At 48.7% G+C, this 23,185-nt stretch overlaps 1 long non-coding RNA gene across 1 annotated transcript in view; it reads left to right on the top strand.

Moving 5' to 3' along the window:
* LOC104683388 overlaps positions 1-22,981 on the top strand; it is a 129,282-nt gene extending 106,301 nt beyond the window's left edge. Inside the window, exons 11-17 of the long non-coding RNA XR_002043492.3 lie at positions 1,402-1,599; positions 7,424-7,492; positions 7,862-7,931; positions 9,141-9,234; positions 11,011-11,085; positions 13,628-16,615; positions 18,626-22,981. This is a non-coding gene — a long non-coding RNA (uncharacterized LOC104683388). The remainder of the gene's footprint in view (positions 1-1,401; positions 1,600-7,423; positions 7,493-7,861; positions 7,932-9,140; positions 9,235-11,010; positions 11,086-13,627; positions 16,616-18,625) is intronic.
* Positions 22,982-23,185: the final 204 nt, after the last annotated feature.

Below are 23,185 nucleotides of genomic sequence, written 5' to 3'. Positions count from 1 at the left end.
ATTGTTGGATTAATAGACTCAGTTATCCACTCTTCCAAGGAGAAAAATGACTTGTGGTTTCAGATCAGGCCCTCACTTGTGGCATCCCATCAAATTATCCAAACAGGCCAAATTCAAACTCCTGGCAGAAGCCAGGCACTCTATGAGTTGTGTCATGAAAATGAGTTTATTTATTTTTAATGATTTCCAGTTGCCATGGCAACAGCTGTGGGTGACACGCCGTGGTGGCCGTGAGTCCCCGGCTGGGTGCTGGAGTCGGGAAGTGGGACCCAGGGTGATGGATCCATGTCCCCTGCTCAGGGGCTTCTGCCTGGTGCCACCTCCCTCTGCAGCTGCAAATTCGGGGAGGGAGCTCATTGAGGATGTGATACACTTGTGGAAGGGCTGCAGGGCTGATTTCCTGTGCCGGGGATTGATGTGGGGAGTGGGAATCTACATCTGGTGGAAACAGCTCACTGCTTTTCCCTGGAGCTTGTGGAGCATTCCGTGTGATTTACCACTCCCACACCTCTGGGAAGGCTCTCCCTGGCCTCTCATTCCAGAGAGAAGGCACACTGGCCATGTCATTCCTACCTCTCCTGTCCTTGCACTAAATAACCTCCCTCTTTGCAAGGTCATGGCTTGGTTCAGTCTTACATGAGCCAGACACAAAACCCTCACTGGCACAGGGTGCCCAGAGCAGCTGGGGCTGCCCCTGGATGATCCCTGGCAGTGCCCAAGGCCAGGCTGGACATTGGGGCTTGGAGCAGCCTGGGACAGTGGGAGGTGTCCCTGCCCATGGCAGGGGTGGCACTGGATGGGCTCTGAGGCCCCTCCCAACCCAAGCCATTCCAGGATTTGTGTGCAGGGCACTCAGGGGCTCCCTGGCCCAGCTGTCCCTCACTGCACCATGAACAGGCTGCATGGCTGCACTCCCACCTTTATATGGGGTTTTCAGAGGAGTTTTGACTCTGTTTTGTTCTCAAAGCCCCATGTGAATCCCCAGCCCCTCTGCCTGCCCCAGGGTCCCAAAGCAGCGGTTCATTAAGGCGGGCGGGGTGAATTACCCTGGCTCACATCTGGAGAGGGGCAAGGGGCTGGGTTTAACAGCTGGAAAGCTGCTCTGGTGTGCCGTCGCTGTCCGCTGGGTGTTTTCATCCGACAGAGCGTTGTGTGAGTGCGGCAGGGCTCCTTCCCCGGTCTCTCCGGGGGAATCCGTCTGTCAGGCTGCCGGGCTATGCAGCGTGAAATGTGGAATTTTGAAGTCTAAACCTCTGAGAGTTCACAGCACTCTGAGGCAGCAGTTTCCCTTCAAAGTCCCTCTCTGCCTGTGCTCAGCACCTCTTGTGATGTAGCACACGTTGCCTCTGCGGAAGTCAGAAGGTTTGCTTCCTAAAAATCTCATTTTCTCCTGTTAATTAGGCGTTTTTCCCAACGAGCCATGTGGGAGTCGATGGAGAAGGTGGGGATGTTGGCACAGCCTGGCCCCACGGATGCTGATTGATGAAACATCAGCTTTGAACACTGGATTTTCCTTCTGAAACATCGAATAAATAAGAGAGGCAGAAGAAGTGAGGGCAGGGAGCGTATGTGGCACAGCTCCTTCCCCACCTTGCTCAGGTCAGTGGGGTTTCCACCTCAATGTTCCCTTCTCTGTGATTTCTTTTAAGCCTGTTTTAATAAATGCCATCTGCTACCTGCCCCTAAACCTTGCTGAATTTAAGGGGCTGTCCCTGAGGGGATGAAATCGTGCCCAGCATGAACTCAGAGCCAGGCCACTCCTCTCCAGGTGCTGGTTGTCCCAAAACTTCTCCAGACAGAAAGGGGATGAAACACAACACAAATAAAAGTTCATCAAGAGAGATGTTTTGAACTAAAAAAGGGCAGATTTGGAGTAGTTAGAAGGAAGAAATTTTTTACAGTGAGGGTGGGCAGGCCCTGGCACAGGGTGCCCAGAGCAGCTGGGGCTGCCCCTGGATCCCTGGCAGTGCCCAAGGCCAGGCTGGACATTGGGGTTTGGAGCACCCAGACGAGGCTTGGAGCACCTGGACAGATGGGTGTCCCTGCCCATGGCCTGCCCAGAAGGCCTGGCAGGGTTCTCCATGTGGCTGTGTGGAAATTGGAGCCCCCAGCCCAAACGGTGATGGGAGCATTCACAGGACCCTCCCTGCAGCAGCAAAACTGCTGAGCACAGCACATCCCTGAAGCACAGGGAAGAGTTTTATTTTAAACTGTGACCATGAAACAGGAAAAAGCTTCTGCCTTTTGATTTTTGCCTTTAACATGTTAAAATAGAGGCACCTGCTGCCTGCTGGGCTCATTAAATATGTCTTTTTATTTTCATAAATCACCACGGTAGAATTTGAATTATTTACTCGGTAAACTCGAGGCTACATTCATTTACATTCTCCAAGGTTTTTGTGCATTAGCTTTGGAGCCTTTTTCTTCCCACCTTTTGTTCAGTGCCCACCTTGGCTTCCTGAGCAGGATCCCTCCCCTTGGTGACTGCAGGGGTTTCATGAACTTCAAAAGCAGCCTGAAATGTCAGGCTCACGCAGCCCTTGTTCCGCTGCTGAATTATGGATCAGAATACAGCACATCAAACACTCCAAATTATTCACTTGTGGGTCTTTGCTTGGTAAAGCACTAAAAATCCTGCATTTCTCCTTTGCTGAGATGTGGGGTGGTTGTTTTACATGCTCCAGAGTAATGTTAGCAGGGGTGTGGGGGGATGTGGAATATTTTTTTGAAGCGAAGCACTTCAATCAAAGCTTCATTCTACTGTAAACCCAATTAGCTCCAGTCTGCCAAGTCAGCTCGACTGTCTGCAAGAACGTGTGTAAGGCTATGAATAATTGCTAAACTCGGGTTTCATTCTATCTAGGAAATGCCACGAGGCTTTTGTCACCCCCAGATCAACCCCCTGCTCTTGCCTCTGAGGTTCCAGCTGAAGACACACGTTCAGAACCCATAAATGTGTTTGCACAGGGCTGTGTGTGTGGAGAGGCTGGGTGAGGAGGCACTGCTGGCTTTGCTCTGGAGCAGAACCTGGATCCTGGGCTCCCCAAACACTCAGGGATGGTTGAGCTGTTGATGGATGAGCTGTGGTGGGGGCAGGATGAGAGGTTACGTGGCTGTGCTGCACAGGGCTGCAGAACAAGCCCATTTCTGTAGGAAAACACTCGCTGTGCCCTGTGCCCTCCAGGAGGAAGGGTTGGAAAATGAAATGCTCCAACAAAACGTGTGGAAAATGGGTCACCTACTTTGGGTGAGGAAGTGCACAGGGTGTTCAGCTGAATTTAAGGTGCCACATGCTGCTTTCTGTCTGTTTGGATGCGGTTCCACAGCTGGCATGGTGCCACGGGGGAATATTGGGCTGTGCTGGGCGATCAGAGCCCTGGCTGGGGGCACTCAGGGGACTGGGCTCTTTGGGATCCTGTCAGTGTTTTCTCCCAGGTCATGAGGGACAGGAGGAGAGGAAACAGCCTCATGTTGTGCCAGGGGAGGTTTAGATGGGGTATTAGGGGAAATTTCTTCATGGAAAGAGTTGTCAGGCATTGGAACAGGGAACTAGTGGAGTCACCATCCTTGGAAGTGTTTAAAGAAACCTGAATGTGGCACTTGAGGAAGTTGTTTGGTGGTGAACGTGGTGCTGCTGGGTTGATGGACCTGATGACCTCAGAAGTCTTTTCCAGCCTGGATGACGCTGTGATGACACCAGAGGTGTTCCTGAGACTCAGCTGCATGACCCACCCAACCCCACACAGGGGAGGTGGGACATGGAATTGCCTCCAGGGCTCCTTCCAGCCCTGAGGAATGTTCTGTCCCTCCTCTTGCTTTTGGCCAGCTGGCAAACACAGGCTGCATTTCCTGAGGTGAGACAGGGTGTGACTTTTGGTTGGTTCCAACAGGACACCCCTTCCCCAGCTGCAGTGGGCTTTTCCTTCGACATTTACTTGTCTTTCTATCACGCATGCAAAATATCCCTATTTTCCCCTTTCCATCTGTAGAGCACCTCAAAAGTTGTCATGGGGGTGACTCACCCATCTCACTCACCTCAAGTTTGATGGCCTGTGATTCCTGCTAACGTCCCTCAAGGATGGCCGTGTTCCAGTGACATCCTGAAGACTCTCCCACTGCTTTCTTCCCAAAAATTTACTTTTAAATTCATTTTCCTTGAAGCCTAAGGTCCACCAAGTGATATAATGGCCGTTGGTGAGACGTGTGACGAGTTTGACACTTCAGGGAAATTTCAAAACATCAAGGATGTTTCGCAAGATTTTTATCAGTTCGGTGTTAAATGCTGTGTGTTTACACTGACACACACATTTAGGCAGGGGTTTTATTTCCCCCAGATATGGCACTGTATAAAGTATCACTGCAAGATCACTTTGTCTTTTGTAATGTCTGCCAAAAATAATGTTTGAAAAACGGAAAAACTTTGATATGAAAATATTTTTCCTACAGGGGAAGAAGTGATTTTGGCTGACTTTGTGACAGCAGGTACATAAACGAACGCCTGTTTTGACAAGCATGACCCAAGCTGCACGCGGTGGGAGTGCCAGTGTGATTCCCAGCAGCAGCAGTGGGTGCCACGCTGGGTTGGTGCCACGCTGGGTTGTGACACTCCGGCTCCCCCTTCCCTCGGGAGTGATGCTGGTGTTGATCCCCCGTACACGGCGAGCTGCCAGCAGCTCCCTCCCCACTTACTCCGTGCGGGCGTGGCACTGAGGAGCAGGTGACACCTGAGAATAGAACATTATCAGCAGCGAGAGGGTTCGTCTCTTGAAATAGAAGCCGCGTCTGGAGAGCTGCAAGACTCCCAGACACTGTGAAATCTAGAGGGAGATTTTAATCTTAGCTCGTGCTGTGGGATAATCTAAAAAACACATGCACGGCCCAGTTCTTTTGAAAAATGTATTGAAGTGATCACTGCTGCTCCTAAATCTGGGTGTGAACAGCAACAGAGCCCAGGCAGAGTGGGTGGCTCTCTGGGGACTCTTCAAGCAGTGTGAAGCACCACACAGCGCATGGGAGTGGAGGGACAGCCCTCGGAAACACAAGGAGTTGCCACTACTACTGGTATTAACTAGGTGCAAGAGAAGTTTTGCTTCCATTTATTTTAACTTCTGGCTGATTATGGAGTCTCTGTGTGCAAACTCCACGGATCTCAGCCGGGATGTTCAGGACACATCCAGGGCTGCCTGTTCAGAGCTATGCCAGAGGTCCTGCTCCTCTGCAAAGCCAAGAGAGGGGCTCCAGCTCCTGCAGCAGCTTCCTGAGGCCTTTGACTTATTTTCTGTTTGTATGGCACTGCTTAGGGGGAGTTTTTATAATGCTTTGCAATTAAAAGGACACTTGGAGCCTAATTCAGGCTGGGTTTTGTGATGGGAACTGAATTTAATGCACTTAGTGCTCTGTGACTGAAGACAACTCTGGAATGGGAGAACATGTGGAAAGTATTTCAGAAGATCTGTATGTGCAAAAACATAGGGTGCTTTAAATGCAGTTAGGGGGTCCAGCTCAAGGTTCTGCTGAAGCTCATTCGAGTGTGGCAGCTGGAAGTGATCCTGCAGCCAGGGGCTGCAGGGGGCTCAGTGGAGAAGCCCCTGCCCTGCCCCTGTCCCAGAGTATCCCAGGAGCAGGGAGCAGACAGGCTCCTGCAAGGAATGCCAGGCTCTCCTCAGATGGATTTTGCAGCATTTGATATGATCAATACATGGAGCATTGTTTGTTGGGCTGGAAACAGGAGCTGGAGCAGGGGGAGCAGGGCACAGGCAGCCCTGGGTTTGTGCACAGGAATTCTGGCAGCTGGGCTGGCACTTGTGGCCAAATGAAGCGTGGTTTTCACTTCATGTGTCTGCTGAGGCAGAGCTGTGATTTTGGGGTCCATCAGGAGCCATGTGGGGGTTCTCTGCAGGGTGCAGAACCTGCGGGTGGTGCTCCAGGCTTTGGCTGCAGCATCCCTGCCCCTTTGGGAGGCAGAGCTTCTGTGGGGCCACATAAATGGGGACAAGGTGGAGCTCTTGGAGAGCCTTTGGGAGCATGGCAGTGGTGCCAGGGCTGCTGGCTCTGCAGGAACTGAGTCCTGAGTGCTCCAGGCTGGCCAGGCCTGGCCCTGCTGTCCCCAGGCTGTCCAAGGGGAACGGGCACGCCGTGGCCACTCATCACTTTTAATGGCTCCACTCCACTGCAGCTTAGAGCCAATTAATTTTATGAATCCTATTTGTAGCTCCTGTTCCTCCTTATATAATCCTCATTTGTTTCAAATGAGCAGAGAGTGTGCCCCTGAGATTCTAAACATACCTCTTTATTAGTTCAAACAGAAACTGTTACCTACAGAAGCTAAACTTAGCACTAATGTATGAAATGAGATGAAGAGTTCCTTTTAAATCCCCTACCAGGTGTTAGATAACAGGGACTGTGCTGGGAGGGGGAGCAGGGGGCTGCAGCGTGCTGGGAACAGCACTTTATGGTCTATTGTATTTATTTCGCCAGGAAGAAATAGCTTAAACCCCAAAAAGGCAGGCAGTGGGTGGGTGGGTGGCTGCACAGCTATTAAGTCCCTGTGCCCCATAACGTCACACACACCAAGGCTGGCCTCCCTCTGCCCTCATGAGAGGCTCAGAGAGTGTCTCAGGAGCAGTTTCACAGCTGAAAACCCCATCTGAATGGTCTTTACCCCTGCCTTGCCACACGCCCCAGTGTCTCATGCTGCTGAGCTTGCTGGATGCCCCGGCTGGGCTATCGGTCTCCCATCTCCAAGATTCCCTTCCCGGCCTTGGGGTTCACCTCCCAAGGATATTCCTGTACAACCTGAAGCATGAGAGAACCCAGACTGTTTAAGGTATGGAAGATTTTAATGAGCCAAGCTGGAAAATGTTCAGCTTTTCTAGTAAGAACAAAGTTAGAGAGTGCGAGGAGGAGGGAGAGGGAGCAGCCACGGCAGAGTCCAGGGAATTCTGGCTTCGCTGTGTTGCAGCTGTGGCACCCTCCAAAATCAACATGCATCACTCCTGCCACAGGGTGACAGATTGCTTGGACATCTCAGCAGGATTTTTCTCCAAATTGCAACTCCTGAAAGGCCTGGATTCAGCCAAGTTCATTTTCTGTGCCATACCCAGAAAGGAGGAAGAGCAGAGGTTCTCCAGTGGGATTTCTGCACTGGGAGAAGCAGGGCTGGGAAGACTTGGGGGTGTGGGAGAGCTGGGACTGCCCCAGGCACAGGTTTGGAGGAAGGGGCTTTTTTCGAGGTTTTTGGGGATGTATTCAGCAAGGTAATTTTTACTCTTCACCAGCCCAATCTATGCGTGTCAAAGGCAAATTCCCGACTTCCTTGAACAGCTCGTCCTGCAAAAGCTGTTGCTTGAATTAAGCTGCAGGAGTGTAGATGAGAAAAAAATTGCTTTTCCTCTGAGGATGTTTGTCAATTCCTCTCCATTAGGAGCCCAGCACACTCCGAGGCAAAGATGAAAAGTGAGGATCAGATGAAAGGATGGGAATGATCACTCAGGTAACTCAGGGATGTGACACACGCTGTCACCATGGAGATCCCCCACCAGCTCTTCCCAGGCAGTGCTGGGAACACCAGGGGCACATTTGGCATCTCATTGCTCTGGGAATATTAAACCTGCCTGTGGAGTGATGCTCATCAGGCCTGGAATGGTTTGGGGTTAGTGGCAGCCATATCTTGATCAGATGGTTGGGTATTATGATTTTGAACCCAGGGATTATCCCAGGTGTTCCCATGTGCAGTGGGCAAGCAGGGGGTGCAGTTCAGGTGTTCTGGGGTTTGTGGCTGCTCAGAAAGCTGTGGGTTTGACTGCTGGATGAAGCAGGATAACTTTTGCTGTGCCTTACCCTACATTCCTTGTACTTTCAGGTATCTGTACACTGATTTTCCTGATCTCTGACTTGGAAAGCCTCTCTTCACTGCAGTACCTGCTCCCCAGGTGTGTGGACCCAGCCTTAACAAAGCTTTGACCCAAGAAATGCAATCAGATGTAGCTTTTTAGCTTGTCTTTACAATCTCCCACCAGTGCAGCTAGGAGTTGGATGGATCCAATCTCCGATGGATTCAGGTGCATTTCCTCCTTCTCCCATCGCTTCAGGGTTGGCAGCAGAAAGGTGACCGTGGTTTTAAATGAAATCAAAATGTTGCTCTCATCCTCTTGTGTCCCTAAAACAGTTTAGTGCCACTGTAATTATTAGCATTCTCATTAAGAACAGTTTAGCTAAAAACCAACACACAAAGACGCAGTGACTTCATCAGAGCGATGCAAATCCAGATAAAGCAGGTTCCTAATTCACTTCCATGCTCTGAAATAAATCCTCAGAGCATCAATTACTGTATCTCTTGTAAAGCAATTACTATCAGCCTCCATTGCTCCCCTTTACACATTTTAATTTAATCATCATTTTTGCTTTAAAATACAGGGTAAGGAGTTTCACAGTTCCTCAGGAAGAACTAAAGCAGACAACAACAAAAAACCCCTGTAAAAGCAGAAATTACTTTCTTTTGTAATCAGGTTGATTAGACTCATGTATAATCATACACAGCAGGTGGGAAGATTAACATTTCACTAATTCCTAGTGGTCATTACTGCAAGGAAATTTAATCTGCAGAGTTCACAAGGATTGCAGTTGCATGCTGGTAAAGCTCATTTAAAAGACAGAGCAAAAAACAACACAACTTTGTATTCTGGAATCCAGTTTTCCTCTGAACTCTTTTGGCCTGCAGGCAATACACATACACCAGGATCTTCTACTTAATTGAGAAATAGATTTGTATTGATCAGGCCCACTTAACAAGCACATTCAGACCTGTTCCTGCTCTCAGTTACTCGGGTGGGGGATGCAGGCAGACCCCAGAGGGTTGAGCTACCTGATAAAACAGATATTTTTACAGCAAATGCATTTTTCTGTGTGGGGGCTGAGAGTGAGTTCTCATATTTGGATCAATTCAGAGTAATTCTGCTGAAGTTGAACAACTTATTAATTTCTTCCTATGAAAACAAAATGTGACATAATTATTGTGATCAGGTTCTGCTTCACTAACCTGGATGGGGATTACTCTAAAATAAAATGCCCAGCAGCTCAGTGAGCAGGTTCTGGTCATCTGCCACTCCTGCACCTCTGATCTCTGCACTCCTTATTTCCAGTTGCTCCCAGCAGGAGCCTTTCCAGCCACGTCCAGTGGTGCAGCTCAGGGTGGTCTGGGACTAAGCTGGGATTGCTTGAAGGGACATTGGATGCGTAAGTTGGGGTGACTGCTCTGCTTTTCACTTGTGTGGGGTCTGGCTGGGATTGAGCTGGTCTCTGTCTCCCACAAGGGAGATGAAAGGGCAGAAGGGAAGGCAGAGCTAAGCCTAAACTGGACAGGATTTCTGAGTGGGAGGTGGAAGCAGATCCCAGGGAAGCATGGCCTGATTCCTTGTGCTGCACCTCCTGCAGATGCCAAGGGCACAAACCCATCAGGAAGCTGGAGAAGGATGGGGAGGAAGAGTTCAAACTGGGCACATTGTGCTCAGTGTTGCGGATTTGGCTGGGAACTGGGAGCTATTCCCACAGATAACAACATCTCCCTGCAAATGAAGCAAGGGGTTATGTTCGATTGAACGTGATTGAAATCGCATCCCACAGACAAGCAGGGAGTGGGAAGGAGGGAGCCCTGAAGGAGCCCCCTCACTCCTGCCCTCCTGATGCTGGGCATGTCCCATCTTTGGGTTAAAAGGATGCCCAGGAGCCCCGTGGGGCTGCAGGGAGCACAAAGCCAACAGGACAGCGTCAAGGAGCTGACACTAACGAGGATAACAAAGTTAATGAGTCAACAACGAGGCAAGTTAGGCCATCGATACACACGGTAACAAGCACCCCTGAATCACCAGGGATCTGCTGCTGTAATGATGCTGATGTGAGAGCAATGGCCCTGAGCTATTTCAGACCACGTACACTGAATTTTGGCTGACGCTTATCAGTTTATGTGCAGGGAAATTTATAGCACGGAACTGAAATGAAACAGTGCTTTGGACAGGGAAAAATGGATTGCAGGTGCAAACAAGCATGAAATGAAAATCTACTAATGAGTTTCCATTAGCAGCTAAATACATAATCGAATAATTTTTAGCCAACATAGAGCAATGAGAAAATCAATTTATTCCTCCTAAGTACTTCTCTATGGATTGATGCTCTAGCTCAGCTCAGGCTGGTTTTAAGTGAGAGCTGAGCTTGGGATTCAGCTAAAGCAGAGCATGGGTTTGCTTCTCCTGAGTATGAATGGAATGTATTTTCCTTGGAAACCCTAAATATCATAAGGTAAAATACGTATAGTTATATATCTTCATTAAAAATGGAGTATTTCCATCTGAAAGCTAAAGAATAAAATATTCCAGGAAGATAGAGCAGCACTGGCACATAATTGACTCAGAAATACCCATCAGTGAAGTAAGGCGTGTTCTTCACTGCTCTTGAAGCAACAGGATCCTCAATTTCCTTTCTTTTTGCCTTAAACTGCCTCTGCTCTGGATTCCCTTTGCCTGGTGTTTCACACCTGATTCAGTTATGGGAAATATTTTTCTTGAGGCCCTGGCACAGGGTGCCCAGAGCAGCTGTGGCTGCCCCTGGATCCCTGGCAGTGCCCAAGGCCAGGTTGGACACTGGGGCTTGGAGCAGCCTGGGACAGTGGGAGGTGTCCCTGCCCATGGCAGGGGTGGCACTGGATGGGCTTTAAGGTCCCTCCCAACCCGAACCAATCTGGGATTTGTGTTCAAATTCAATATAAAAGACACCTCAAAATACCTTGTTTTCCTAAGAACTTGTTTCTATCTGTGAACTTGAAACCAAAAAGAGATGTAAATTGTCTGGATGTGGCTGGAATTTCAAAAGCTCGTTTAACTCATTTTGCCTAAGAAAACGCCCATATTTTGGACCCATCTAAAGGCAATTTCCCATTTCCAGCTGGCTTCCTATCAAACCTTAGCATGCTTTACAGCAGGCAAATGAGAAATTCGGTATTTCCATGTCTTTCTGCAGAGCTGGGAATGCTGGGGGAGCCTGGAGATCCCCACGAGGTCTCCCTGAGTGCACCCACCTGGATGCCCTGGGCAGGTGAGTGGTGACAGGTGAGAAACCAGGCACACAAGAAAGTCAAAGATTAGTCAGGAAACACCCTCTCTCCACAGCCTCTTTAGCTGCACCCTGCAGAGCCAGCTGAAGTGGATCTTCCTTCCCATCTCCCTCTAAAACTCTAAATGAGAAACAAATAAAAGTTTATATGCTTCTATAGCCCCTGCCATAACCCCGTGTATCAGGCAGCTTCCTTTATCTCCCACCGGCTGGAAATCTCACATTTTCATTGCCTGAATCACCAGATGCATCCATCAACCCTGACAAATGCCTCCAAACCACTAAATCACACCACTCCATCTCAATGGGCTACATAATCATTGTCAGGCTGACAATAAATTTGGGAATATCTCTGTTCCACACTCCAATATCTCCAGCTTCTACCAGGGCTGAGAAACTGCAGCAGGAAAATGGGATCCTAAGTTATGTTTAAGAGTTTTTTGGTCTCTCAAAAATTTGATAAACTCATGAATTTCTGTCAGGCTGGTTTATTTTTAGAAAAAAAAAAGGGTCGTTTTTCTACCCACAGGGATAACTCGTGGAGTAAGAGATTTTTTCCAAGAATAAGGTTATAGCTTAGTAAGGACAAAAATATAGAAGGGGAGAACTATTTCCTGCTCTCCTGGGGAGAGCCTGGCATTCCAGAGGACGCCGAGCTGCCCAAGGGTGGCACTGGGAGGGGATGGCAATATCCCTACAGCTTCCAGAGGGCAGGAACGCAGCAGAGCATCCCCTGCTGGCTCTGTGTGACAGGACCTGCACCCACAGGGCAGTGCCAGGACAACGCCGAGGCCATCGCAGGTCAAACTTTGGGATTGCTTACAAAAAAGGAAAAGTTGGGCTCTGGACACACGAGCAAAATGCCCTGAGGATGCCATAAATCAGCTGAGCTGGGAGAGCCTCGTCTCCCGTGCACTGAAAGCCAGGCCGTGCAAGGGAACTTGATAACCTTAATTAACGAGCTCCTCGTTGTGTTCCTGCAGAGCTGGGTGAGGGCAGGGAAGTGCTGCTGCCTCAGATAACCTGGATTTATCCAGGGCCACACACAGATCCTGCTTCCAGCACAATCCAGGAGCACACACAGATCCTGCCCCACTGTGCCATAAACTGGTTTTATGGGCCTGCTGCTGCTCCATGGTCAGAGTTTAAACAGACGTTTAAATCCCAGAATCCCAGGATGGTTTGGGTTGGAAGGGACCTGAAAGTTCATCCCATTCCACCCCCTGCCCCAGGCAGGGACACCTTCCACTGTCCCAGGCTGCTCCAAGCCCCAGTGTCCAGCCTGGCCTTGGACACTGCCAGGGATCCAGGGGCAGCCCCAGCTTCTCTGGGCACCCTGTGCCAGGGCCTCCCCACCCTCCCAGGGAAGGATTCCTTCCCAATATCCCATCCAGCCCTGTCCTCTGGCAGTTAAAAGCCCTTACCCCTTGTCCTGTCACTCCATCCCCTGTAAAAAGTCCCTCTCCACCCTTCTTGTTTCATTCTAAAACAGGTTTCATAGAAGATGCAGGAATATAAACATTTCCTCTTCAATGCTTCTAACCCAAATTCAGAAGCCTCGTGTCTGTGTGTGGGATGCTCTGTGGGAATGTAGGAAGTCTTTGTTTTCAGTTCATCCATGAATCTTGATGTTTTAAAAGTGTATTTATATGCACCTATTTTCCTCCACATTGTGCCCAAAGCAAGGATCCCACTCATTGCTCTGCAGCCTTACAGCATTTCCTTAGCTGAGTGCTATTTATTACATTTTTAATTTTGAGGCAGGTCAAAAAGGAGACTTGCCCGGGATTTTCACTCGGGTTTTGCCACCCAGTTCCCCCTGAAGCTGAGTGTGTGATTTTGCTGTAGGAAAAAAACCCCAACAAACAAACAAACAAACAAACAAAAGCTGATTTTGCAAGAATGCAAAACCTGTGCTGGTATCAGTGGGAGTTGTGTGTCTGGAGTGATTAAAGACCACAGGCACTGGTATGGAACCAGCCTGGGGTCTGGGGTGAGTGTGCTGAGCTTCCAGAGAAATTCCCTGCAAGAAGGGCTGTCTCAGGTACTCGGGGAAGAAGGATCTCTCAAACTGTCATGCCTGTAGATAACTTCCACTCCTATTTTTCCCCCAACATCACCTGATTTACTCCAGTGATAACTCCAACGTGCCGTATAAACATTTATTTCTTTGACAACCCAGTTTGCTGTTAGAAAAATGCCCAGAGCTGGGAGCTGTTATGGCAAGTGACAGGTAAAAACCCAGCATGTGCAGCCCGACTCTGTGCAGGATCTGCACTTGTAATGCCTGAGCAGTGCAGCACAAGTCACAACCCACAGCCACCTCCTCGCACTGCGGGAGCCACCAGGGACAGGCCAGGCAGGTTCTTTCCAGCTTTTGTCACGCTCAGTGCTAACAGGGCTGGGATTGAACTCTCTGAAATGTTTCTCAGTGCTAAGGACTCGCAGAAATGATCCTTGCAGACTGATTGCCCCCCAGACCAATTTTGCAACCCACTGTTTCACCCAGGTTTTCCTGTCACAGGCATCACAAAGTGACACCTGAGCCCGAGGCTCCTTTGGTGTGAGGAGCAGCCAGGAGCTGGGCAGGAGGGGACTTTCCCAGCTGGGGATTATGAAAGAACATCTTCATTTCCCAGCCAGACTCCGAGGTAAGGGTGTAAACCAGCCAGGCACAGTGCCAGGGTGAGCAGGGCTGTCTGCTGCCATCCTGAACCCCCCAGAAAAGGCTGCTCCAGGTGGAGCAGAGCTTTGCCTCATCTTGTTGTTGAACAGACATTGGGTGCTCAGGGTCTCTGTGCCTGTGGAGCCACAACCTGCAGCTGGAGCTTCATTCACAAACATCCTCAGAGGCTCCTGTGCCATGAAACCCAGGCAGGATGGGTCTGGCAGGCTCTCCCCTCCTCCCTGAGTGCTGGCGGGGACTCAGGAGCAGCAGACATGGATGGGATGGGTGCAGGGCTGCTCCAGACCTGCTGGAACACAGACACCTCTCTGGTGCTTCATCAGTGCTTTCCACAGAAAGAGCATTTTGGAAGGAGCAGAAAAATGCTTTGTGCAATTAAAAATACCCAAAAGGACTCGGGCTGGTAGGATGTAAAGAACTAAATGCCCAAATCAGCTTTCTCTTCCTGGAAGAGATCCACAGCACAGATGCTGTTGGGTGTTTTGTCTTTCCCGTGGCTCTGTCCTGTCCTTCCTCTGCTGCCTGGACCTCTTGCTCTGCCCTGACACTGCAGTGCCACGCTTGATTTATCCAAATAATGGTCTTTTGAAGAAAAATGCCCCTTTGCTCAGTGCTGAGGGATGGCTGAGTCAGGGAAAGCAGCGCTTGGACGTTTTCCTGGGAGGTTGCTGTGTCCTGCTGGTCAGGCCCTGGTCCAGCTCATCCCCTGGGAGCTGCTGACGCTGCAGACCCTCAGGCTGCAGCTTTTCCTGTTAAAAACCCCACAAACAACCTCCCTCCCTGCAGGATGAAATAGGAACTTGCATTTTTCCTGATTTCCATGAAGCAATCCATTAACCCCGGGATGCAAAGTAGCTTTTCCACACAGGCAGCCACCCAGACGTGATTTCCAAGTGAGATCGTCCTTAATGGGATGGTGCATGGGATTGGCAGGTTTGGGAAGCTGTGGAGAACGAGATTGTTGTCACTTAGATGGGCCCAGAGCACCCCATCTGTATTCTGGGGATGTTTGGGCCAGGGTGGGTGTGCTGTGATCCCTGTCAGGCGCTGCAAGTGCAAACCTTCACTTCTGTTTTCATGAAAATCAAATCTAGATCATAAGGAGGCAGCTCTATTGTTGGCACCTGGTTTGCTCTGTTAAAATACATCTTTCTTTTTTAAATTAATAATTGTAATAGACATTTATTTACGTGGAATGCTCACACTTACTGCTCTGACTTTTCCCAGGGAAATAATTATAATAAAAGGAAAGGAAGTGACCTCAGTACTGGCCAAATGCAGCTACCATTAGTGAGACACAGCTTTGCAACTGGGCAAAACATTCTGCCTTGCAGGAGCTTCAAGAACAGTTTTATTCCTTTGAACTAAATCATTTTTGAATGAAAAGCGTTAATCAGCCACTGCTGAAGAACATTCAGCTGTTCTTTCTGCTGGTGCCAAAAGGAATCTGCTCCTTTTACCTCTACAAAGATGCTGGAGCAGAGTTTTTACTGGAATCCTGTTTTGCTCAAAGGCTTGTGCTTAGAAGTTTGTAAGAGGTTGAGGAATTGGGCATGAGGTGCAGGCCACTGCATCCAGCCAGGACAAACTGAGTCTGCTTGGGGGTTTTGTGTTCCAAAAACGAGTCATGAGGCACTTTTTGATATGGTTTAGTGGGCAGAAGGTATTTGGGTGAAGGCTGGACTTGGAGGGCTTTTCCAGCCTGAAGGATTCTGTGACTCTGTGGATGCACTGAACCCCTGAGGCTGCTGCAGCCCAGCTGTGCTGGCTCTGCCTTTCCCCAAACCCCCCACGTGTGACAGCTCCCATGGATTCGGTACCTGGTGTGGTGGTGATGGACAAACCCCAGAGCAGACACCTGACACTGAGAGCAGATCTCCAGAATTGCCTTCTCTGGGGGGGGTTGAGCTCTTTGGGTGTTGGGGCTGTGTGAGGACAAATTATAACAGAAATAAATAATGATGTGGGAGGTGTCGAGGTGGTCTGGGAGAAGGAGGCAGGAGTGGGAGTGGATAAAAAAAAATGTAATTTTTTCAAGCCAGCTCAGCAGTCCCCTGTGTGCAGCCTAATTTCGGAGATAATTGGTACATGATTTCCTGAGTGGAATCTTTTGTTATCTGTGCCCTGCAAACCAAACAAAGCCCTGGCTAATTTCGGATAACTGGGGGGGATTCCGTAGTTACCCTGCAGTGAGAGGGGGGACTGGGGAACGATCTTTAAAGATCACATCAGCTAATTCGGAGCTGCTGGCAGTTAAAGCAGCCTGGTCACCAAGGGGCTGTGAGCAGCAGCAGCCTCGGTGAATTCCAAAGGCAGGGAGAAGGGAAATGCTGCTGATCTCGCCTTGGTGCGCCAGGATCAGCCCTGAGCTGAAGGAAAAGCATGAGAGAATTCACTGCTTTGTGTGCGGAACTACTCCTCAACCCTCTGAAGGGCCCAGAGAGCTCCTCCTTGAACAGGGAGTGTGGGGCAGGTTTGGGAATTACCATCCAGATCAGGCTCAACAGGACATTTGGGAATGCTGGGAGCTGCTGGGCACTCGATGGGCAGGAGGTAAAAAACCCCACAATGGAAAAGTACCAACGCTCGGGAGATGCTGCTGCTGTTTTCCCTGTTTTCCAGTGTTCTCCTGGCTTCAGGTGGGATTCTCCACTTTAATGAGGCCTTTGGGTTGGCTGATGGAGGGAGAAGGATGGAGTCACATTTCTCTGTGCTTCCCAGGAGAAAGACAGGAACAATCCCAAACTCTTCTCCAAAACCAGGTCCTGGGAGCTCAGTAGGCTGAAATAACCTGATGAAGACCCACAATTCACCCAGCAAAACCAGGTAAATGATTTTCAGCTTACTCAAAATGATTACAGTGGATTTAGACAAAATTTGTTGAAGAAGTCTGAGCAAGAAGGAAAGAAAATGATCAGAAAAACCAACAGCTTTGAGATGTTTCTGATTTTTGTTTGAAAATGGTGCTTCCATTTCACAGGTAGCACCAGCAGGTCAGAATTTATTCCCAATTTAACCAGTCCTGTGGTGTTTAAATTCAATAAAAAGGTAAAACTCTCCTAGAAGCTGTTTTTTAAAATCCTGCTCCCTCTTTTTTGAAGCCTGGAAGGTAGATAAAATGCAGTTCTCAGCAGAAGGATGTAATTGGGAGGAACTGTAATGGATGGGCCGTGTTTCTTTTTGAAGTTCCCATTGATCAGCACTGCTCAGATGATTTTTCTAATCCATAACTCAGGAACATGAAGGAATTGTCACTTAATTCTTTGGGTGTTTGTGTTTCACCTCCTAAGAAAACAGACTCTGGCCTTGATTCGGGTTGTTCTTGCACTGTGGTGTAAAGTGGGGAAGAATCACCCAACTCTAGTGGGGTTTTTTAAATTAAATTTTCCTCACATTAACCAAAACAGTTGTGTGATTTCTTTTTTATGTCTGACTTTGGTGTAAGAAAACTCCATCTAATACCTTCTGCTCCAAGAATGTGCTTTCAACCCGTGGAGCAGTAATTAAGAGATGATTCCCCCCCTCCTCTCCACTGGAGAGGCAGCTTGTGTTGAAAAACCAGCCCTTCACAAGGAGGAAAAACCATCTGTCCTCTCTCTTAGGAAAGAGATCATTTTTTTATGCTCACATTAGTTGAACCTCCATGTAATAACTTGTTTCCATAAGGAAGGCACCCAGCAGGATGAATTTCCATGCCCCTAATTGACACAGCTCTGATGGCAAAGCTGCCAGAGGAGCTCTGGCCACAGCTGTTGGGAAGATTGGGGAGTTGCAGTCAGATGCTTGACCAGCCCTGGGACCACGGGTACAGAATCCCTCTGGAATTGTGGATGTGCAGAAAAAATGTCCTGGTGGTTAAAGTGCTGCTTGCTCTGACAAAACACCTTCCCTGCATGGCCAGCTCCTGCCAGGTCGGGATCTCTTTGAATTTCATTATCTCAGCTGAAACCAAACGCCCTGGGCAGGAATTTCTAAAGAGAAAACACTGAAGACTTTGAGGATCTCACATAAATCTCTTCTGGATCCATATAAGCTCTGAGTAGGGGGGAAACTGGGTCCCAGAGAGAGCTCCTGGCTTGGAGAAAAGGGGGAACACTCAAACCCTGGGGACAGGTACTCGAGTTCCTCACTCTGTTTTGATAAGAGAAGGAAAAATTATGCTCCTGCTTGAGGAAACGATGGTGATCCAGAATTCAGAATAACAGTAATTAATAAATAATGAGGGGAATTGTGAAGAAAATGAGTTTTTCAAGGACTCTGAAGAACGTATTTGGAGCTGAGGTCTGGAACCTGCAGGCAGAGAACTACAACCTTCATCCAACTGCACATTGATCAGAGGTTTGGTAATTAGCTGCTTCTAAAATGTCTTTTGCAGCTGATCTGATATTAATGAAGTGGTTTGGAGCAATACTTCCCACTGGTTTGAAGAAAAAGGAGGAAAAAGGTGATTTGTTCTATCAGACTGTCTTCAAGCAGCAGTTTTTTAAGGCTGATGTATTTGTAGTGTGGGTTTGTCCTGCTGCTTACCCCTGCTTTTCCATTTCTTTATCAAGGACTGACTAATAATTCTTCATAACGGCCTTTTGGGTGTTTTTGGCATCTATTTTTGCCCCGAAATCTCCTCATCCTTCTCCCTTTAGGAATCCTCTCAAATCCCTCTCCATGCTCAGACACTTGAGGACAAGCTGTGGCCATTGTGTAAGTGCAGAGCACAATCCAAATGGAAATGAAAACAATTAAAAATACATGACAAGCAGGTATTTAGAGCCTGGATTTCTTAATGGTTCATTTCCACTTTTTGACTAAATTAAGTGTTGCTTTCATCTATTTTTAAAGGAATGTCTATTCTCGGTCGGGAGCTGCCCTGTTCCATCTGTTCCTTCGATGGTTTCGCTTCATCCCAAGTACAGCCCCACTGGCTATGGCAAAACCACGAGTTTTTATGGCACCACAGATGAGGATTCACACAAACCAGGGCTCTGTTACCTCCAGGACCCTTTGGGAAGTCCAGTCCTCTGCAGTTAATGACTATTCCCATTACTGCCATGGTCCTGGCACTTACGGGATGGATTTTGGGACCTGCTGGAAGGTGTGGAGGCTGCGAGTGCTGCCTGTATCAAACCCATTCCTGGTAATCCAAGACCCAGCCTGTGCTGTGCTGAAATTCCTGTATCTATGGCTGGAATTCCACTTCCATTCCCATATCTGTGGCTGGAATTCTGCTTCCATTCCCGTATGAATGGCTGAGCAGGATGATAGGAACTGGTCACAGGGCTCTTGGCAGTCGCTCTGCTCGCACCTTGGGAATCTCATTCTCATTGTCTGACAATCAGGGACTGGGAGAACAAAAACTTGAGGTTTTTTGCCTGTTAATGACAGGCAAAATGAGAGGACTAATGACTGTAAAATGCAGCATGTGAAGAAGATATTTGCATGTCCCTCACTCTTTTGGGTGGCTCAAGTGGATGTGGATCACGGATCTGTCTCCTTTGATATAACAGGTATTGGGACTGGAATTCTGAAGATGTCATGGATTCAACCCCTTACAGGCAGGATGGGTGCAGGTATGGATGCCCTGCTGCCCTTGGGCATTCCTGGCTCCACAGCCTCTCCAGAGGCAAAACCTCTGCTGCAATTCCCAGGCTGGGAGACAAATATCCCTTGGCAGCTTCCCACGAGTCCGTATTGATCAGGGCAGCGCTGCCCTTTTGTTTCGTGCTGAACAACCCAGAGTTTGGAATTGAGACCTGTCAGGAGCTGAGGGCCTTAACAGAGCAGGCTGGCAGGAAGAGGGCTATAAATTTCCCAGGAATTCACGCCATGGTTAACACTGGGGAGGAACAGGCTGCACACAGACGGCCCTGCCATGCAAATCCCGATCGATGTGCTGACAAATACCCTGCTGCATCCTGCTGCCTCACTCAATATTTCTTCAAATAGATGGAATTTAGGAGGTAGGGCAAGGCATAACTTTCCACCTGAAGTGATGCATGGGTGGGAGGTATTGTGGAACTAATCAGAAGTGGATGGATGAGCTTTGTATCTGCCTCACTGTTTATTTCACATATCTGCTGCTAAACTGTATTCAAAAGGCTCTAATTGAAAAGGGACCTGCTTGACATGTGAAGCACCATTTGTCCAGTGTGTATTCTGAAAAGGCAGTACGATATCCTGGGGATAAATCCAGGAATTGACAGGAATCTAGGTCAATACATTTATGCAGGAAAACAGAAACCCCCTTCAAGCAAGTTCCCCTCAAGCCCCACAACTCCATCAGGCGTTGCCCAGCATCTCCACCCTTCCACAGGGCTTTTCTGGAGCACCCAACTTTTCATGCCCTTCAGTGCCAACCAAACTCTGCCTGAAGATCCCCCTCAGCTCCTCAGGTGTCTCCAGCTCTCTGTCCTTTGCCACTGTTGCCCAGCCCAGCCCCAACCACCCCCTGCTCCTCTGTGCTGAAGCAGAAGACAGTGTCTGCAGAGGTGCAGAGGCTGCCAAAGGTGATGGCCGAAGTGTTTTCATCTTTGCTGCTTGCTGTTGGACAGTGAGAAAAATCAGGGAAAAGGAGATACTTGATGTGCAAAAGGAACCTATAAAGTAGGTTTTCCAGAGCAGCTGTGGCTGCCCCATCCCTGGATGGTCCAAGCCCAGGCTGGGTGAGACTTGGAGCAACCTGGGATGGTGGAAGGTGTCAGGGATGGGACTGGATGAGCTTTATGTGGAGGGGACTTCCCCACTTTTGGACACTCCAGGAGGGAGCTGGCTGTGCTGGAGGGGGATTCTCACTGAGCTCCCACTGCCGTGTGAACTGGGAATTTGGGGGAGGTTTGGGGGGGTGACAAACATGCACTGCAAGGAGAAACTTGGACTGACACTTGACAACTCCTCTGTTTTGTAAATTCCAGAGGAATTTGAATTGCATGGTGGTTTTTCACTTGCAAATGTTGCAGACTTGTTATTTTTCCCTTATATTTTAAGCTTATAGCATTGCATAATTTTTATAACTCTGTCCTTGTGGAGGAACAAGCAGAGAGCAATATCTCTGGAATAATTCCCTTGCAACAGCAATCTGCTTTTGCCTGCAGACAAAATAATCCAAACCACGTTAATAGTTTTAATTTGCAGTGGTGTAAGAGCTGGTGCTTCTGGAAAGGTGATCTTTAAATCTGTGGTAAATTCTGATTCCTCCAGAAGAGCTGTGTGGGAGCTCCAGGTTTGTTAGCGGAGCAAAATATTGGAGCTACAAGATTGTTTGGAAATACCTTATGGAAGAGTAACTGGAGTAACCAAAGCAGATGTTAAACTGGAAGGACTGCAGTGGGGTTTGGTCCTGGGCAGGTTGATGCTAAGGGAGGGTGAAGCCAAATGCTTGAGGAGGGCTGGAAGGGAATATCAGACAATGGCAGGAGATGTTTAGATAAACAATAAACAACTGCTGAAGGCAAGCATTAAGAGATGAGTGGGAGAGAGATGTAAAAAGAAATGGAAGCGGGGAAGAAAAAGGTTGTAATGGAACGCTGAGAGGATGTGGTCAGCCTGTGCCAGTGGGATTCCTTTTGGTGCCATCAGGGATCGGTGGCTCATGGGACTGTCCCCAGCTCCTGGGGCAGGTGACACACCCAAGGCCAGCAAGAGGCTGCTCCAAACTGGTGGTGGAAAACACAAGTAAAATTGAAACTCATAAATGTTATGGTGGAGAGGAGGAGAGAAGAAAATGTTTTTTTTTTTCTTAATGCCAGCTGGCGCCTTGTCTTATGTGGAAGAGGAGGAGGAGGAGGTGGTGAAAGAGGAAGGAGGGAGGAGGTTGATTCTCCCATGGGAGAGGAGGAGGATGGGAAGTTGCTGAGGAAACCATTGGATTTCCTGGCATGATGTGATGGGGGAATTGGACCATCTCTCGATAGCAACAAAAATGCCTTTGCACAAAATTCCCATGTTTTCCTGGTTCAGAATAAGTCAGGGGAGCTGAGGGAGTTCTGTGGCCTCAGAAAGGAACTGGGATAACAGAGCTGTGGCCTCTAAGGAGGCCAAGACAAGGTGAGCAGAGCATCCCCGCTCTGCATCCGCCCCGCTGAGATGTGGCAGTGACACAGGAGGGACAGCACTGGAGCAACTCCCCGGGATTGTTTCCCTTCTCTTGTCATTGCCCTCCCCTGCAGCAAATGCCCTCAGGGTACTGAAAATAAACAGCTTCTCTTTTCCTATCATTTCCCAACAACGCTTCAATTTCTGGGAGCCTCTGCCCATCCAGGAGCACGAGGCCCCAGAGATGCCCCCACACCATCTGCTGGTGCCTGGCTTTGGCATTCCAGGCTCTTGGCAATCCCCTCCAAAGCATTTCGGTGGGAAAAGCCCCATTTCCCCTCCTTTCCCAGACTGGAGCTCTCCCATTAATGGCCCCATTCCTGTCTCTGCCGTGTGCAGTATAAATCCCACTTTAGCTTTGTGAGATCTTCACTGGGCTCTGTGGGCCATTGTGCAGTCATTCCACTGCTGCTGGGAGCATTTGGAGCCCTTCCTATTATTTGTCTTTATTCTAGGGAATAAATGCACGGCATTTGCTGCAGATGTGCCTCTTCTACTGAAAAAATTCCCCTCAGCATCAGGAATTAGCTCAGGCACAACAGGCAGAGGTGGAAACACACTCTGAAAATGCCACACTGGCTTTTCCCAAACAGCAGTGGTGACATTTTGGATTGACACGATCCAAACCACTGCGGGAGTGCTTTGGGGAGCAGAGCGAGGGGCGGGGGTGCCCCTGCTCCTCAGCTTCCCAGCACTTGTTTTTCTGGATCTCCTTTGTCCAGGGGATTCCCCCCAGTTGCCACTCCGGCTCCTCTCTGGTGTTTTATTTAGAAAATTAAGTTGCTGTACAGTGTTCAGTGATCGTATTTAACGTGCCCTTGGATAACATTTAAATGTGGCACAGCAAAGCAAGCTGGGAGGAACCTCTCACACTGAGGCGAGAGCAAACTCATTTACAAAAGTACTTCAGTAGGAATTAAAATAAAATATCTGTTTTCCGCAGTCTCATTCTGATCCTCGTTGTCATTAACTTACTCCAAACCCCACTTGGTATTTCAAACTGGAGTAAATCATTGTGTCTTCCAATTAACTTCCATCCTCCAGACAACATAATGGGACTGATTTCATTCAACTCCGTTGTTTAATAAACATCTAAACAATTCTCTATCTCTGAGCCACACAGAAATGTGCACTTCTGGTATACTGAGCACGAGGTAATGGGAAAAAGGAAAATTACTGGAGAGAATTCATCTTGGGTTTGGTTTCTCAGTTCACCCTGGGAGCGATGGGCAAGGCCAGAGAATGAGCTGCTCTCCCAGCAATATTTCCAAGGAGAAAGTATTGCACTCCTGTTCCAAACCCTGGGATTTT

Source organism: Corvus cornix, chromosome 12, assembly GCF_000738735.6.
Source record: "Corvus cornix cornix isolate S_Up_H32 chromosome 12, ASM73873v5, whole genome shotgun sequence".
Classification (NCBI taxonomy): domain Eukaryota; kingdom Metazoa; phylum Chordata; class Aves; order Passeriformes; family Corvidae; genus Corvus; species Corvus cornix.
The sequence above is the reverse complement of the archived record's forward strand: the minus strand, read 5'-3'. Positions and strand labels throughout refer to the sequence as shown.